The sequence below is a fragment of the Myotis lucifugus genome, unplaced genomic scaffold (genome assembly GCF_000147115.1).
Source record: "Myotis lucifugus unplaced genomic scaffold, Myoluc2.0 scaffold_28, whole genome shotgun sequence".
Classification (NCBI taxonomy): domain Eukaryota; kingdom Metazoa; phylum Chordata; class Mammalia; order Chiroptera; family Vespertilionidae; genus Myotis; species Myotis lucifugus.
The window spans coordinates 8,428,797-8,445,209 of record NW_005871076.1 but is presented as its reverse complement, the minus strand read 5'-3'; the positions used below and the strand labels follow the sequence as shown (position 1 = coordinate 8,445,209).

General features: G+C 40.8%; 1 protein-coding gene across 3 annotated transcripts in view; it reads left to right on the top strand.

Moving 5' to 3' along the window:
• The first annotated feature begins 6,552 nt into the window (after positions 1–6,552).
• SMAD5 (SMAD family member 5) overlaps positions 6,553–16,413 on the top strand; it is a 41,426-nt gene continuing 31,565 nt past the window's right edge. The window contains exons 1-2 of one of the 3 annotated variants that reach the window (XM_014453885.2): positions 6,553–6,730; positions 7,497–7,715. The gene's annotated coding sequence lies outside the window, so the exon portion shown is untranslated. Of the gene's footprint in view, positions 6,731–7,177; positions 7,436–7,496; positions 7,716–16,413 lie in introns of those variants that run through there. The other 2 variants (XM_006086557.3, XM_023752143.1) reach the window with 2 other exon arrangements.

The window sequence follows — 16,413 nt, the reverse complement described above, 5'->3', positions numbered from 1 at the left end:
AGGGTTGATGGTCTGATCGATGCTACTCTGTCTCTGGATCTGTTTTTGTTTATCAGTTTATGTTGTTCATTATATTCCATAAATGAGTGAGATCATGTGATATTTATCTTTCTCTCACTGGCTTATTTCACTTAGCATAATGCTCTCCAGTTCCATCCATGCTGTTGCAAATGGTAAGAACTCCTTTTTTACCGAAGCATAGTATTCATTGTGTAGATGTACCACAGTTTTTTAATCCACTCATCTACTGATGGGCACTTAAGTTGTTTCCAAATCTTAGCTATGGTGAATTATGCTGCTATGAACATTGGGGTGCATATATCCTTTCTGATTGGTGTTTCTAGTTTCTTGGGATATATTCCTAGAAGTGGGATCACTGGTTCAAATGGGAGTCCCATTGTTAGTTTTTTGAGGAAATGCCATACTGTTCTCCAAAGTGGCTGCACCAGTCTGCATTCCCACCAGCAGTGAAGGAGGGTTCCTTTTTCTCCACATTCTCTCCAGGACTTGTTGTTTGTTGATTTGTTGATGATAGCCAGTCTGACAGGTGTGAGATGGTGCATCATTGTTGTTTTGATTTGCATCTCTTGGATGATTAGTGACTTTGAGCATGTTTTCATATGTCTCCTGGCCTTTCTTCTGTCTTCTTTCAAAAAGTATCTATTTAGGTCTGTTGCCCATTTTTTGATTGGGTTGTTTATCTTCCTTTTGTTAAGTTGTATGGGTTCCCTGTAAATGTTGGAGATTAAACCCTTATCGGTGATAATATTTGCAAATATGTTCTCCCATGCAGTGGGCTTTTTTGTTGTTTAACAGCTAGTTTCTTAATGGCTTTATTTAGAAAAAGGAGATGATGATGTTTGCAATAACAACTACATTGTAAGTTTACTGTGGTGTTTAATAAAATATATAAAGCACATGGCTTTGTACTTAACATAAAGCACCAGTTTAATCAATATTAGTTATTATATGCATAAGTGTCAACATGGCCAAAGTCAACATCAAAGGGGCAAGGAAGTACATGTCACCTTCCCTAGGAAAAGATACTGCAAAGTCATGTGGCAAAGGGTGGACTGTATAATTATCCAACAGGAAAGGGGTGACAATTTAGGACAATAATCCAATATACCACAGATGACTGCCAGGTATAAGCTACTATATGATGGAGCTGCCATTTATTGACATGGTGAAGACTGGAGGAGGACCAGGTTGGGGAGCTCAGTGGATAGAGCTTGGCTCTATCCACTGAGCCAAACTAGGTAGGGCTGAAAAATATGTGTTTTTAAAACAAACATTTGTATGGCACATACTAAGTGCCAGGCATTGTTCTGGGCATCTAACAAGTCTGTATTCATTTAATCCTCATAATAATTCTATTTAATTGCTACTATTGTTAACCCCTATTTCACAGATGAGGAGACTGAAACACAAATTGGTTAGAAGCTTGTGCAAGTTGACACAGGTAGTGAGACAGCCTGTGTTCAAACCAGGATGTCTGGCTTCAGAGTTCTCACAACTAAGGTTAATGCAGTTAAAAGGCACCCTAGAGAATGTGAAGTTTCCATCTCCTTTGCCTCTCCCCAATTCCATAGCACTCCCCGATTTTCACCTGCTGCTCTGGATTTGTGGCGGAGTGCACATGTGGTTTGGCTCTTCGGAGACTGAGAGGATGAAAACTGAGAATGTAGAGCCATGGAGGTCAGTTGAGTTAACTTGGAGAGTGTTCACCATCAGGAAGAACAGATGCTGCTTCAGTCGGGAAGAAATGAGTGTTCACTCCAAGCCCTGCTATAGAAAGCCTCTTTGTTTTATGACTCTGGGTGCAAGCAACGCTTTTAATTTTGTGTTTTGGATTCCAGCCATAGGAGGCCCTCTTTAATGTAGCAGATGGTTGGAGACAGGCAAGCCGGGTTCCTACCTTCTCCATCAAGCAGCCTTCCCTAGAGAGGCCTCTCCCAATTATGTTGCTCTGAAAAAGAGAAGATAACTTAAAATGGACACATTAAATTTACACCACACATAAAGTAACCATTGCTCTAAGCATCGGCAAACATTTGGAGGTCAGGAAACCCTTTGAGAATCTGATGAAAGCTATGGACTGTTTTTGCAGAAAATTTGTACATAGGTATATACACACAAATGTGCGTATTCATTCCAGGGGCTCATGGAGCCTCTGATATCCACCCCTGAAGCTTCAAGTGTCTGTGGCCGTGAGATTGCTGTGCTTCCGGTGGAGGGAGCTGTCATTCTTTTACTTTCTTTTTCCTTTTTTCAATCCAGTAAGATTCTCAGCTTCTGAGTTGTGAAAATAAGGGTCTGTGGATTATTAAGGAAACATTTCGTATCAGAACACTCAAATTTTACTGGAAAAATCCTTTCAAATATTGGATGAAATCCTTTCAGTGTATTCTCTGGCTGGCGGCTGGAACTTGGCTCCTTCTGTTAAAAACTAACATGAGTTTCTTTTGAAAATTGTAACATGAATTTTTTTTCTCTCTCAGATGTGATCGTGAGTTATGTCTTTGCACATCATTTCTTGGGAAGCTCACTCTTCTCATGACATTTCCTAGTTTAGCTCTTGCTCCTGCACTGTTTCTGATAGTAAGGATTGGGGTAAGGTAGTTTGGCAGTTGAAATATAGAATTTCCAGAACTTGAAAAGGCAGCTTTGTTTCCAGGACACTGTCTGAAAGAGTCATACAAACAGATATTTTTTGCTCTGATGTCCACTTGCCATGACTGTCTGGGGAAGTGAGAAGTCTTTGAGGTGGCTACCAGACACTTTATGAGTCTCCCTGATGCCATTCATTCACTGATCCTTCTACGCTGGGTAACACTCCAAACATGATCACATTCTTCCAGTTCTACTGGGTGTGTACTGGTCATTTGGGGAGGATCTTCTAAGCTTCAGCTAAGTGTGGAATTGACATATTTATTAAGGATATGAAACCAAAACCAATTTGCTTCAACTACCCATATTTTAAATTTATTTTATTTTTAAAAAGGCTGAGTTAATTACTCCAGTTCTTCATATTTCATATTTCCTGAAAATTACCTCCTTTCTGGGTCTGGAAAATTCAAGGTGGGAGTAGGTCATGGACTAAACATTTAGGCTGATTCTGGCTCTGGCCAGGTAGTGCAGTTGGTTAGAACGTCATCCTTATCACCAAGGTTGTGGGTTCGATCCCAGTCATGGTACACATAAGAATCAATCAATGAATGCATAAGTAAATGGAACAGCATATTGATGTGTGTGTTTTCTCTTTCTCCCTCCTTTTCTCTCTTAAAAAAAAAATTCTCCAAGTCAACATTTAGGCTAGTTCTGTCCACCAAATGATTAAAACAATTACTGGAAAAATTCAAAGAAAAGGCCCATTTCTGCCCGCGCCCTCCCCCCGCCCCCCAAACATCAACCCAATTAAAAAAACATACACACACAACTATTAGGTTTTCTCAACCTCAGCACTATTGACATTTGGGGCTGAATAACTCTTGGTAGAAGGAGGCTGTCCTGTGTACTGTAAAATGCTAGCAGCATCCATGGCCTACTCAGTAGATGCCACTGGCACCTCCCTCTTAGGTGTAACAACCAACATTGTCTTCAAACATTATCAAATATGTGCACAGGCACCCTTGGTTGAAAGCACAGGCCTACATTATCCAGAAATAGATTTCTCAAAGTAAAATTGAGTATTTATCTTTTATCTGATGTTGTTGATCAGATGAATGCGAAACTGAAAAGCAGATCGTCTGTTTTGGTGCCCTACTGATTATCTATCTGCTCAGATCATCCTATTCTACATTTGTTTTTAAATCCCATTTGCTTGTCCAGAACAGTGACTTCCTTACTCCATTCCTCTGGTTCTGGCAGGCCTGTTCATTTGCTGCTTGATATCTTTCCGACGATATAGATATTTAGTGATCTGTCTGATGTTCTATACCCTGTGAGGTCTGGATAATTTCTCAGTCCTTTTGGGGGCAGCTGTTGTGCTGCTGAAGTTTCCATTCCTCTCTTCTAGGTTATCATCTTTTGCAATTTAAGACGTAAGCTGAGCCCACATAGCAACTTGGAGAAGTCGAGTCTCTGGATGATTTGATCAATATGTGGACACACAGTTCAGGAAACAGAACTGTTGGCGTTGAGATTTTAAATGTGATTATCAAAAGAAATCCTGTAATCACAAATTGTTCCTTATATATGTGCAGTGACTGTCAGACAGCAAACAGTTTGTTTTGAGAAGGACTTTACTATCTGTTTGAAGTAAGAAGTGGCTCTAGTGTACAAAACATTTAAACCAAATTGTTATGTCTTATACTGTTTAACAAAGCACTCTGCAAACATCAGTCCTGGAAAAAAAAAAAAAAGCATCCTTCAAGGCAGGGTTATAGGCACTTCTGGGAGTTGTAAACCCATGCAGGCTCCAGAAATATGTGCCTTCCAAGGACTGGAAAATTCTGAATTAACAACAAATAATCAGTGAGTGTGACAAAGAGTTAAAGTACACAGACTTTACTTTCACAAAGTTTATGATGTAGTAAAGAGGTTTAAGATGCAGACCTGAGATTGCAAACTGATGGCCAGCAGGCTAAATCGGGACCATGGATTTGTTTTGCTTGGCATGTACAGGGTTGGTCTCCTGAATGTCTAAGAAAGAGAGTGACAAAGAGAGAAAAAATGAAAGGAGTTGCTAACATGCAAAACTGAAATTTTTGCATTAGAATCCAGATTTCCAGCTGTTTTTGAAAAATCAGAAGATCTGCCAACACTGGGTCCTGATTCCTGCAATTCCCTGTGGTGACAGTTGACTGTCGTGGAAAAGCAACTGCTCCCTGCGATCAGAGCAGGGACCCTCTGTTTCCCCAGCCTGGCCCACTACACGGCCTTACTAGGCCTCAGGCCACATTTGAGATGGCCACCCTAAGGCAGATTTTTGCAACATTTGCTTTGTCTCTTTACAGTGGAAACAAATGGCTGAAGGAGCCTGAAGCAAAATAGCAGCTGACCACTTTGTGTGTCAGGTGAGATGATCCTAGCTCAGGCAGTGAAGGTGGCAGGAGACTGGTGACAAAAGGACAGATTGGGAATAATTTTGAAGATAGAGTTAATAGGATTTTGTGATGGATCAAATTAAGGTATGAAAGTATTAAAAAGGACTCCATTTTTTAAAAAACAGATTAATTTATTTAAAAAGGATTTATTTATTTATAGTGGAATATTAGAAAATAGGTATTGAACTATTAAGATAAAAACAATTATTTAAAATTGTTTCTTCACTAATACTCTCCAAATTGGATTCAGGGGTGGGGAACTTTTTTTCTGCCAATGGCCATTTGGATATATATTTTTTAAAATATATTTTTATTGATTTCAGAGAGGAAGGGAGAGGGAGAGTAAGATTGAAACATCAATGATGAGAATCATTGATTGGCTGCCTCCTGCACGCCCCCTACTGGGGATGAAGCCAGCAACCCAGGCATGTGCCCCTGACTGGAATCGAATCAGGGATCCTTCAGCCCTCAGGCCGATGCTCTATCCACTGAGCCAAACCAGCCAGGGCCATTTGGATATTTTTAACAGGCCATGCAAAATTATCAACTTAAAAACTAGCCTGCTATATTTGGTCAAACATTTAATTAACTCACCCTTAATGCCTTGGCAGGGCCAGACCAAATGATTTCTCAGGCTTTATAGGCCAGTAGGCAGGACATTCCCCACCCCTGCCCTAGGTGGTACACTATCAGGTTCTCAGAGACGCTGATGGTTTTGGGAAATTGGATTGGGAAAGCATTGGGAATAGCCCCAGGTGCTAAGGAAAGAGTTAGGCTCTTGCCCCAGGAGATGGAACTGAGTGGTATCAGCCTATGGATGGCCTCTCAGTGTCTCTGAGACCCCCGTGAAAGGGCCGTTCGACCGCCAAAGGGGTCGCGACCCACAGGTTGAGAACCTCTGAAAAGCTACTTTTTCAGAGGATGGTCTTCACTCAGATTCCTATACAAGTCAATAAAAATAGCAAAGTTGCACCTGATGATGTCTTTATTTGCTCTTTATCTATCACTGGGTACATCTCCAAGTGTCCATGTCGAGGCCAATTACTTTATGATAAAGTGGGTTGATTGGGTTAGTGGAGAGGAATAGGGGCTGGGGTGGGGGTGGGAGCTGGCCCACTCTCACTTTTTTAAAATCCTCACCCGAAGATATGTTGTTTATATGTTTATTGATGAGAGAGAGAGAGAGAGAGAGAGAGAGAGAGAGAGAGAGAAATGACGTGAGAGAGAAGCACCTTTGGGTTGCCTCATGTAAACGCCCCGACCAGGGATTGAACCCACAGCCTAGACATGTGCCCCGGCTGGGAATCACACCCGACACCTTTCAGGAATACGGGGTCAGCGCTCCAGTGAACTGGGCCCCGACCGGGTCCGACTCTCACTTCTGGGCCGGCCCCGTGGCGAGAAGCCTGGGTGCCTGCAAGCCCGGCGGGCACGGCGCCCCACCAGCGGCGGGGAGGCGGCCCGCCCTGCGCGCCTCGGCGGTCACTCGGTGCTCACGCGCATGCGCCCGGCCTCCGCGCGGGGGGGTTGGGGAAAAGGGGTGCCCTCGGCTCTTTCCCTCCCTCATCCGGGTCCTGGGGCGAGCGGGGCGCCGTGCGCGTGTCCCGCGGCCGAGCTGCTAATAAAGTTGCACCGAGGGGAAGCGCAGCGACGGCGGGGAGAGTGCGCCCGGCGGCCGGAGAGTGAGTGAGGGGCCCGGGCGCGAGCGGGAGCGGGAGCGGGAGCGGGGCGCGGGCTGAGCTGGACGCTCCAGGCGGCCTCGGGCCGAGGCGGGGCGTTCGGCGCGGACGCAGCAGAAACCGCCCGGGCCTGCGGGGCGGGAGGTAGGCCGAGTCCCGGCCTGCTGGGGTCCGGGCGGGCGGGGACGGGGCGGCCCGTCTGGCTGCGGAGGCCTCGCCCGCGGCCGGGGGCGGCTTGAGGCGGGGCGGAAGGCGGGCCCTGGTCCTGCGCCGGCGTGACCGCGGGCCTGTGAAGTGAGGCGTGGGAGCGCGCTCCCGAAGGCCTCACAGACCCCGCTTCTGTCCAAAGTATCCGGGTGGTTCTTCCTCCTCCGAGCACCGCCCCGCGCGATTGCCGTGCTCGGCGGAGCATCCCGGTCAGCGGCGCTGCAGAGCTGTCCGGTGGCTCGATGCGCCCGTGCCGCCGTCGCTTTGTGTTTCCGAGATAAGGATCCACGCTTCTCGGTGGGAGTTACACTCGGGGCCGTTGTGACCGGCTCCTGCACTCGGCTGGGTGTCGGACCCGCTTGCTGCCACTTGCCCTGCCGGTGTTCACCGCTGCAGAGGTCTCTTCCCCTTCGCGTGAAACTTAGGCACCGCTGCACGGACATTGCCAAGCAACGAGTTTGCCTTCATCGTATTCAGCCCCTGCCCGGGCCCTTCGCTTCGGTATCAATACTTAAGATTCATATTCCGGCCCCCCCCCCCTTTTCCTTTCTTCCCCTTTCAGCTGCTGTTATTACGTGGAGTTTGGAGCCTAAGCTTTGAAAACTCCCATGTGGCGCCCGTCTTAAGTTGGAGCATGCTCAGTAGCCAAAACAGATTTTGGTTTGCAAAAAGAGCTGGGACGGGGATAGTCGGGGATTTGGACGTTTGCCCGCTTCCCAACAAAATGTTCCCCTTCTGGTTTTGATGGCATTGGAGAGTGAAGCTGTAGGCCAGCCTGGAGGTGAGGAATGCCTGAACACCCTGGGCCAGATCTCTATCTTGATTGTAGAGACATTGTTTCCTGACCAGCTGGAGATCTTGGGGGGGGCGGGGGGGGGGGGGCGGTAGGACCATTCCTAGCCGCCTGTGCCTTGAAATGGGTGTGGCGCTAAGTATATCTTGTTTACCTTATCTTTCTATGGAAAAAGTTTCCAAGTCTGGTTGGGTTGGCCACATCATGCCTGTTGCCTAGCACTACCAAAAGTGTTCTTATCTAGCACCAAAGACGGGATAGATGGAGGTTGTGGCTTGGCCTCACAGAAGTTGAGAGGAAAGGGTACTTGAGTTGCTGTGTTTTTTTAAAAATTCTTTTAAAAATTTGTTTTAAAAACTAGAGTACAGGACTTAAATTTCCTTAGAGTGCCCAAATTACCCAGAGTGAATTAGTTTTTAATGTTAAGTTGAAAGGTTGAAAACCTTTAGTCCCAGTAGGTATAGTAACATCCAAGTAGTTTAAAATTTCTGCTTGATATCAGAAAACAATAGCTAGACACAATGTAATATAGTTTCACATTTTATTGGTCCGAATAGTGTTACGAAATTAGTGGGTTCCAAGTTAAGCTAGGGATTATTTTTGGATTTGAACAAATTATTTTATATTCTTTTTTTACTCCTTTGCCAACTCTTATTCCTCGAAGAGATTACAAGAATACAAAACAACTCATAAGAGACAAATTAACATGTAACCTTCATAAAAGTCATACATCTTTAGTTTCGACTTTTAATTTAATTTTTGTTTATGATTGTTTGCATGATTGTCAGCATCCTCCTTTCCTTCCTCTCTAATTGCTGCTCCCTCAGTGTGCCTTACCTTTTCACAGAGCTGCTGTTATGGCATAAACTAGTCTCGTTTATTTTTGTTACAAAAATCCATTCGTCCCTTAAGTGTAAAAGTTAGATGCATCTTCTCAACTGACTTTCCTCTTAGATTTTAAATCCGTATGACATCATCTGGTTTAAAGGAGGAAGAGAGCAGGGAGCTGGAAAAGAAAAGAATAAAATAATTTTCGTAGGATCTGTGTATATTTGGTAGTATTATCTACTTGTCTGGTTCACTGTGGTAGGCGCCACAGAAATGGGTAGATTGATATGTGCTGCATTTCTTTTCCCTCTGGCAAAGTCACCTGTTAATTTCAGTGGGAGACAGTGGCAGAATGTTGTTACTAATGAGGTTTGAATCAGATTGTTGTTTACTGTTGGTTATGTAACATGTTGCTGGGAGTATTATTAAAAGTTGCCTTCTGTTGCAAGGTAGAGGCAAGTAAATTCTCCTTACCCTCTTCACTGGGTTTTAATTCTTGGCTGAACCTGAAGGCACATTAGACTATAACCATAATTATACCTGGGCAGCCTGTCTGTTTCCTGTTTTCATCATGAACCCAAACATTATGATTTGCAGTGATGATCTTTTTTGTCCTTTGCATTAAATAGAGGCAATATGTTTTTTCTCTCTACTGAAACCAGATTTGTAACTTGGTCGAATCAAAGATAGTGGCTTTTTGTCTTTTGAAGACTAGGCAATAAAATATCAAACAGTTTTTTATTTCTTAGTAACTTAAATACTATTTTAAAAAATCTATTTTACACAAATTGCTTGCTTGTGTTTTATGTAAATGTTAATGTTACCAATACTTTGTGGAGTCTTTGAATTAAGAAAGCCCTTTTTGTTTATGACTTATCAGTGTTTATTATTACCAGATGTATATGTTGGATTAGGCAGTGAGCCACACATTTGGTTGAATTTCAGAGTTGACTTGAGTACACTATAAGATATTGCTGCCTTTATTCCCCTGGTTTGTCAGTCTTCCCTGTTCTCTTTACGTACAGAAGATGTGTGTGTGTGTGTGTGTGTGTGTGTGTGTGTGTGTGTGTGTGTCTCTCTCTTCTCCCTCTTCTCTCTCCATACTAAGCACAAAGAAGAAGCCAAATAGTTTTATTTCCTCAAATGTTACAGGCATCTTATATCCTGTGTGTTTGCTAGTCTACTCATAAGGTCAGAGACACGGGAGATTTCCTTTTATAAAGGCCAGTAGCAGCATGAGGGATGATTCTTTTCTTCACCAGCCTGAATATCATGGGGAAAAAAGTATCTGGGAGATTAGGACTCAAGAAGGCTGCACAGAAATGGGGTGCTTTCCCACCAAGGAAGATGGTGCATGACCCCAGGAAGCCTATTCATGCTTTCCACTTTAAAAGTTAATAGGATAGTAGTTATTAAAAATTTTAGTGCTAAATTATCCAGTTCATTGCCATTGTCTAGAACTGTGAATCTGAGAGGTATGTTTACTAGTTGGAGGGTTAAGATAGAAAATTCTTTTTGAAGATCTGCTAAAAATTTTATTAGAATCAACTAAATTCCCAACCTTATAGGTCACTTTCATATTCTAACAGCTTTTATCATTTTACTCCTTTGAATAAATGAGATAATTACAGAATTTTTTTCCATAAATAATTAGATATAGTTCTAGGCTATTTAGTTTTGATATATTTTTGCCTTCATCAGCTAGGTGGGAAGATTTTCGGCTCCATTCTGGTAGGAGGTGGTTTCAGAAGGTATTTATTTTTTATTGGATTTATTGGGGTGACATTGGTTAATAAAATTATATAGGTTTTAAGTGTACAATTCTATAATATATCATCTATGTATTGTATTGTGTGTTCACCACCCCAAGTCTGGTCTCCTTCCATCACCATTTATCCCCTCTTTACTCTTTCCTACTCCCCCCCCACCCCGTAATCTTCATACAATTGTCTATGAGGTGTTTTTGTGTTTTGTTTTTGCTTAATTCCTTCACCTTTTCCATCTAGCCCCCGAATTCCCTCTCCTCTGACAGCTGTCACTCTGTTCTCTGTATCTATGAGTCTGTTTCTGTTTTGTTTGTTAGTTTATTTTGTTCATTAGATTCCACATATAAATGAAATCATGTGCTATTTGTCTTTCTCTGACTGGCTTATTTCTTGGCTTATAGCATAATGCGCTCCAGATCTAGCTATACCAGTGATGGCGAACCTTTTGAGCTCGGCGTGTCAGCATTTTGAAAAACCCTAACTTAACTCTGGTGCCGTGTCACATATAGAAATGTTTTGATATTTGCAACCATAGTGAAACAAAGATTTATATTTTTGATATTTATTTTATATATTTAAATGCCATTTAACAAAGAAAAATCAACCAAAAAAATGAGTTCGCGTGTCACCTCTGACATGTGTGTCATAGGTTCGCCATCACTGATCTATACTGTCACAGAAAGGTAAGATTTCTTTTTTTAAGGCCGAGTATTCCACTGTGTAAATGTTCCACAGCTTTTTTTTTATCAACTCATCTACTGATGGACACTTGGGCTGCTTCAAATCTTGGCTATTGTAAATAACACTGCAGTGAACATAGGGGTGCACATATTTTTTTGAATTAATGGTTTGGATTTCTTCAAATATATTCCCAGAAGTGAAATTGCTGGGTCATAAAGCAGTTCCATTTTTAATTTTTCAAGGTAACTCTATACTGCTCTCCACCATGGTGGCTGCACCAATCTGCATTCCCACCAGCAGTGTACTAGGGTACCCTTTTCTCCACATCCTCAACAACACTTGTTGTTTGTTGATTTATTTATTGATGATAGCCATTCTGACAGGTGTGAGGTGATATCTCATTGTGGTTTTATTATGCATTTCTCTCATGATTAGTGACTTTGAGCATCTTTTTATATGTCTGTTGGCCATTTGTGTGTCCTCTTTGGAGAAGTGTCTATTCAGCAACTTTGTCAATTTTTTAAAGTTTTTTTTTTTTGGTTAATTCTCGACAGAGGATATTTTTTCCCATTGATTTTCAAAGAGAGTGGGTGGGCGGGGGGAATTGGGGAGGAGGGAGGGAGGATGGGAGAGAGGGAAGGAAGGAGAGAGAGAGAGAGAGGGAGATCGGTTGTCTCCTACAAACATTCAGACCAGGCTGGAAATTGAACCTGTAACCCAGGTAAGTGCTCTTGACTGGGAACCAAACTAAGACCCTTAGGTAGGCGGGGCCCACTCTCTAACCATTGAGCAGTGTGGGCCAGGGCCCTTTGTCCATTTTTTATTTTTATTTATTTTTTATTTTATTTTTTTAAAATATATTTTATTGATTTTTTACAGAGAGGAAGGGAGAGGGATAGAGAATTAGAAACATCGATCAGCTGCCTCCTGCACACCCCACAGTGGGGATGTGCCCGCAACCAGGGTACATGCCCTTGACTGGAATCAAACCTGGGACCTTTCAGTCCGCAAGCCGATGCTCTATCCACTGAGCCAAACCAGTCAAGGCCCTTTGTCCATTTTTTAATCAGATTGTTCTTTTGTTGTTGAATTACATAAATTCTTTATAAATTTTGGATATTAACCTCTTATCAGATGTATCATTGGCGAATATGTTCTCCCATTTTGTGGGTTGTCTTTTCATTTTGTTGATGGTTTCCTTTGCTGTGCAAAAACTTTTTAGTTTGATGTAGTCCCATATGTTTATTTATTTTTGTTTGTTTTCTTTGCCTGAGAAGATACATTAGAAAAATATTGCTTGAGAAATGTCCAAGATATTACTGCCTATGTTTTCTTCTAGGATTTTTATGGTTTCAAGTCTAACATTTAAGTCTTTATTTCGAGTTTATTCTTGTGTATAGTATAAGAAGGTGGTCTGGTTTCTTCTTCTTTTTTTTTACATGTATCTGTCCAATTTTCCCAACACCGTTTATTGAATAGACTGTCTTTATCCCATTGTATTCTCTTGCCTCCTTTGTCAAATATTAATTGACCATAAAGGTGTGGGTTTATTTCTGGGTGCTCTATTTTGTTCCATCGATCTTTATCTGTTTTTATGCCAGTACCATGCTGTTTGGATTACTGTGACCTTGTAGTATAGTTTGATATCAGGTAGAGTGATTTGTCCAACTTTGTTCTTCTTTCTCAGATTGCTGCTCCATCCAGGGTCTTTTGTGGTGGCCTGTACATCTTTGGAATATTAGTTCTAGTTCTGTGAAATATGCCATTGGTATCTCAATAGGAATTGTGTTGCATGTATAGATTGCTTTGGGTAATATGGACATTTTATCAATGAATTCTTCCTATCCATGAACACGGTATATGCTTCCACTTATTTGTATCTTCTTCAGTTTCTTTCTTCAGTGTCTTATGATTTTCTGAGTACAGGTCTTATACATTGTTGGTTAAATTGATTCCTAGGTGGTGGTGGTTGTTTTTTTTTGATGCAATTATAAATAGGATTGTTTTCTTCATTTCCTTTTCTGATAGTTCATTATTGGTATATAGAAATGCACCAATAATGATTTCTGGATATTTATTTTGTGTCCTGCTTCTTTGCTGAATTAATTTATCAGTTCTAGTAGTTTTTTGGTGGCATTTTTAGATAGTTCTCTCTATATAGTATCATGTCATATACAAATGACAGTTTTACTTCTTCCTTTCCAATTTGGATGCTTTATATTCTTACCTGATTATTGTGGCTAGGACTTCCAGTACTATATTGAGTAAGAGTGGTGAAAGCAAATGCCCATGTCTTGTTGACTATTGAGTTTGATGTTGTCTTTGGGTTTATCATATATGGTCTTTATTGTGTTGAGGTGTGCCCCTCTGTTCCCACTTTGCTGAGAGTTTTTATCATAAATGGGTGCTGGATTTTATCAAATGCTTTTCCAGCATCTATTGATATGATCATATGAATTTTATCCTTCTTTTTGTTTATGTGATGTATCACATTTAATTGATTTGCAGATATTGTACCAACCTTGAATACCAGGAATAAATCACACTTTATCATGGAGTGTGATCTTTTTAATATGCTACTAGATCTAGTTTGCTAACATTTTGTTAAGGATTTTAGCATTTATGTTCACCAGGGATATTGGGCTATACTTTTCTTTCTTTGTAGTATCTTTATCTGGTTTTGGAAATAGGATAATACTGGCCTTGTAAAATGAGTGTGGGAATCTTTCCTTCTCTTGAATTTTTGGAATAGTTTGAGAAGGATAGGTGGTAGTTTTTGAATGTTTGGTAAGATTATCCTGTAAAGCCATCTGGTCCAGGACTTTTGTTTGTTGGGAGCGTTTTATTTGTTTGTTTGTTTTTTACTGCTTCAATTTCATTAGTTGTAATTGGTCTATTCAGATTTTCTGATTATCCCTGATTCAGTTTTGGAAGATTGTATGTTTCTAGGAATTTTCCCATTTCTTCCAGATTGTCCAATTTGTTGGCATATAGTTATTCTTAATATTTTCTAGTAATTCTTTGTATTTCTTTGGTGTCAGTGGTTACTTCTCTTTAATTTTTGATTTTACTTATTTGGGTCTTCTCTCTTTTTTCCTTGATGAGTCTGGTTAAAGGTTTGCCAATCTTGTTTATCTTTTCAAAGAATCAGCTCTTGGTTTCATTAATCTTTGGAATTGTTTTTTTAGACTATTTTGTTTCTTTCTGCTCTATCTTAAGGAATTTTTTATTAGTTCTGTGTGTGCACTACTATAATTGTAATTCACTTTTGGAAACTAGTTGTTAAAGTACATTTTGTAAACAAGTCTTTTTTTTTTCTTGAGTTCTTTGGTACACCAGTCTCTGCCTATAATGTATATATAATTTACAGACTGGTATAGTCTGTAGAAATTTGGAAATAGGTTGATCTGTTGTTAGGTTTCAATTAAATTTTTTCTTTTGATTTCCATATATGTTATTTTGTTATTACTGAAAATAATAGTGAGAAAAATAAAACTGGTGTCACCTTCCCACCTTTCTCTGAGCATAGCAACTGGAGTCCTGGGAAGTCTCACACTTTTCAGATTTAACTATGACCTCAGAATATGGTTGGTGCTTTCAAGGCAAGTTTTGTTTTGTTCAGTTTTGTTTTCATGATGTGTTAGGATCTGCCTAGCATCTATCTGGTAGGTTGTATAACTTGAGATCTAGTTATTCTGGTTTTTATGTTCCCAGGAAATGGGGGCACTGCAGAAATATTTCAAAGCTAGCCTTTCATTTTCTTTCCCCTATTCACATCTTACTGCTCACTTAAGTGAGTGCCTGCTTAATTCACTGACCATTTCCACTCTTGGGGGTTGAAAGTATAAATTACATGAATGCTACCTAGAGCTGAAAAGGTATCCAGAGTCATATTTGTGATCTTTTCTTTTAGGTAACTTGGACTCTGGGGTGCACATGAGGTATCTGTGGAACATCTTCATAAAACATTGGAATATCTCTTGTGTACACAAGTTAGCACTTTCTGCGCTAGAGACACGTAATGTAACGATTTGGTATCCATCCTTGATGATTTTATAATTTAAAGGAAAGCACTATAAAGATTGACCAGCCCTGTGTCTATTCCTGTGCCTACAGGCCTATACAAGTATACTTGAATCCATCTGGTAGTAATGTAGGGAATCTTGCAGGCTCTGTGGGGGTGAGTGATATATCTAGATCAGGCTCTGCTTAATTAGAGGACTTAGAGGAGCAGATGAATTTTAAAGAGTGATTAAAAACTGGGAAGCAAAAGTCTGGATGTGGGAGATAAAAAAGTATAGACTTGTGTGGGCACAAAGAGAGGCTAGGCAAGAAAATTATGCTGTGAAAAGTGTGAGGGACCATGAGTTCAGCTTTGAATAATTCTCATCCACTATGAACACTTTTTTGATGCCTTGGGAAATTGGGAAATTGGGTAAAAGTGTTGATTTAAGTGTTTCTCTAGGAAAATGGTTTTGATGCTCATGTGATTTCATCTCCTCTTCCTTATAAATGTTTCCTTAAAGAATAAGATTTCTGAATCTAGGAGACCTTGTGGGTAAACTTGCTCTTGGTTTCTTTATCTTCTCTGCCTGCAGCATGATTGTGGCTTACATATTTTGTCATAATTATAGACCTGGGTCTAAGATTGGTTTGACAGTGATGGTGGTGGTAGGGGGTGTCTTCTCTTGCTGATACTTGGTGACTACTATTGATATTAGAATTACAAGGGAAAGATATTTTTTAAGTTTTACCAACAACAACCACAGAAAAGTTACCCTTGAATTTAGTATATAGGCAAGTGACTTTTTTCTATTGCAGGTGATCTTAAAGTCCTTGGTTCTCAAACCTGCTATGTAACTTGGGACTCTTGTTAAAATGTGGAAGATAGGACCCTACTTTCACCTAATGAATCTGAATTTTTTGGTAATGAGTAATTTGTTTTTTAAACCCCATCCTGCAATTGTTTGTATAGGTTTGGCTGAGAAGATGGTGGGTTGTGACCCATATGGGCCTTTATTTTCATGGGTTGATATGCTCAGGAGATTTTGTTCTGGCTAAAGTGTTGGGCGAGGTTTTTGAATTGGTTTGTTTGCCTTCTATTTTGGATTGAAACAATTAGAGAGATGTTGGAGCAGAAAGTGTAGTAGTTGTTGCTATGAATTTACCTCTGAAATTTGGGCATGAGCAGTAGCAGTATGTGTCTCTGTGTCTGTCTGTCTATAGGAGAGTGTTGAGGGTGGTTTGTATGTGTTTATGGGAGTTGGTCAGGAGGTCCTACTCAGGTACCTCCAGGTAAGAACAGGGCCTTTGGGTTCTTGATATTAATATGACTTCATTTGAATTGGAAGCCTGGTGAAGCTTAACATTTTATTCATACATTTAATGTACATAAAATATAACTCCTGATC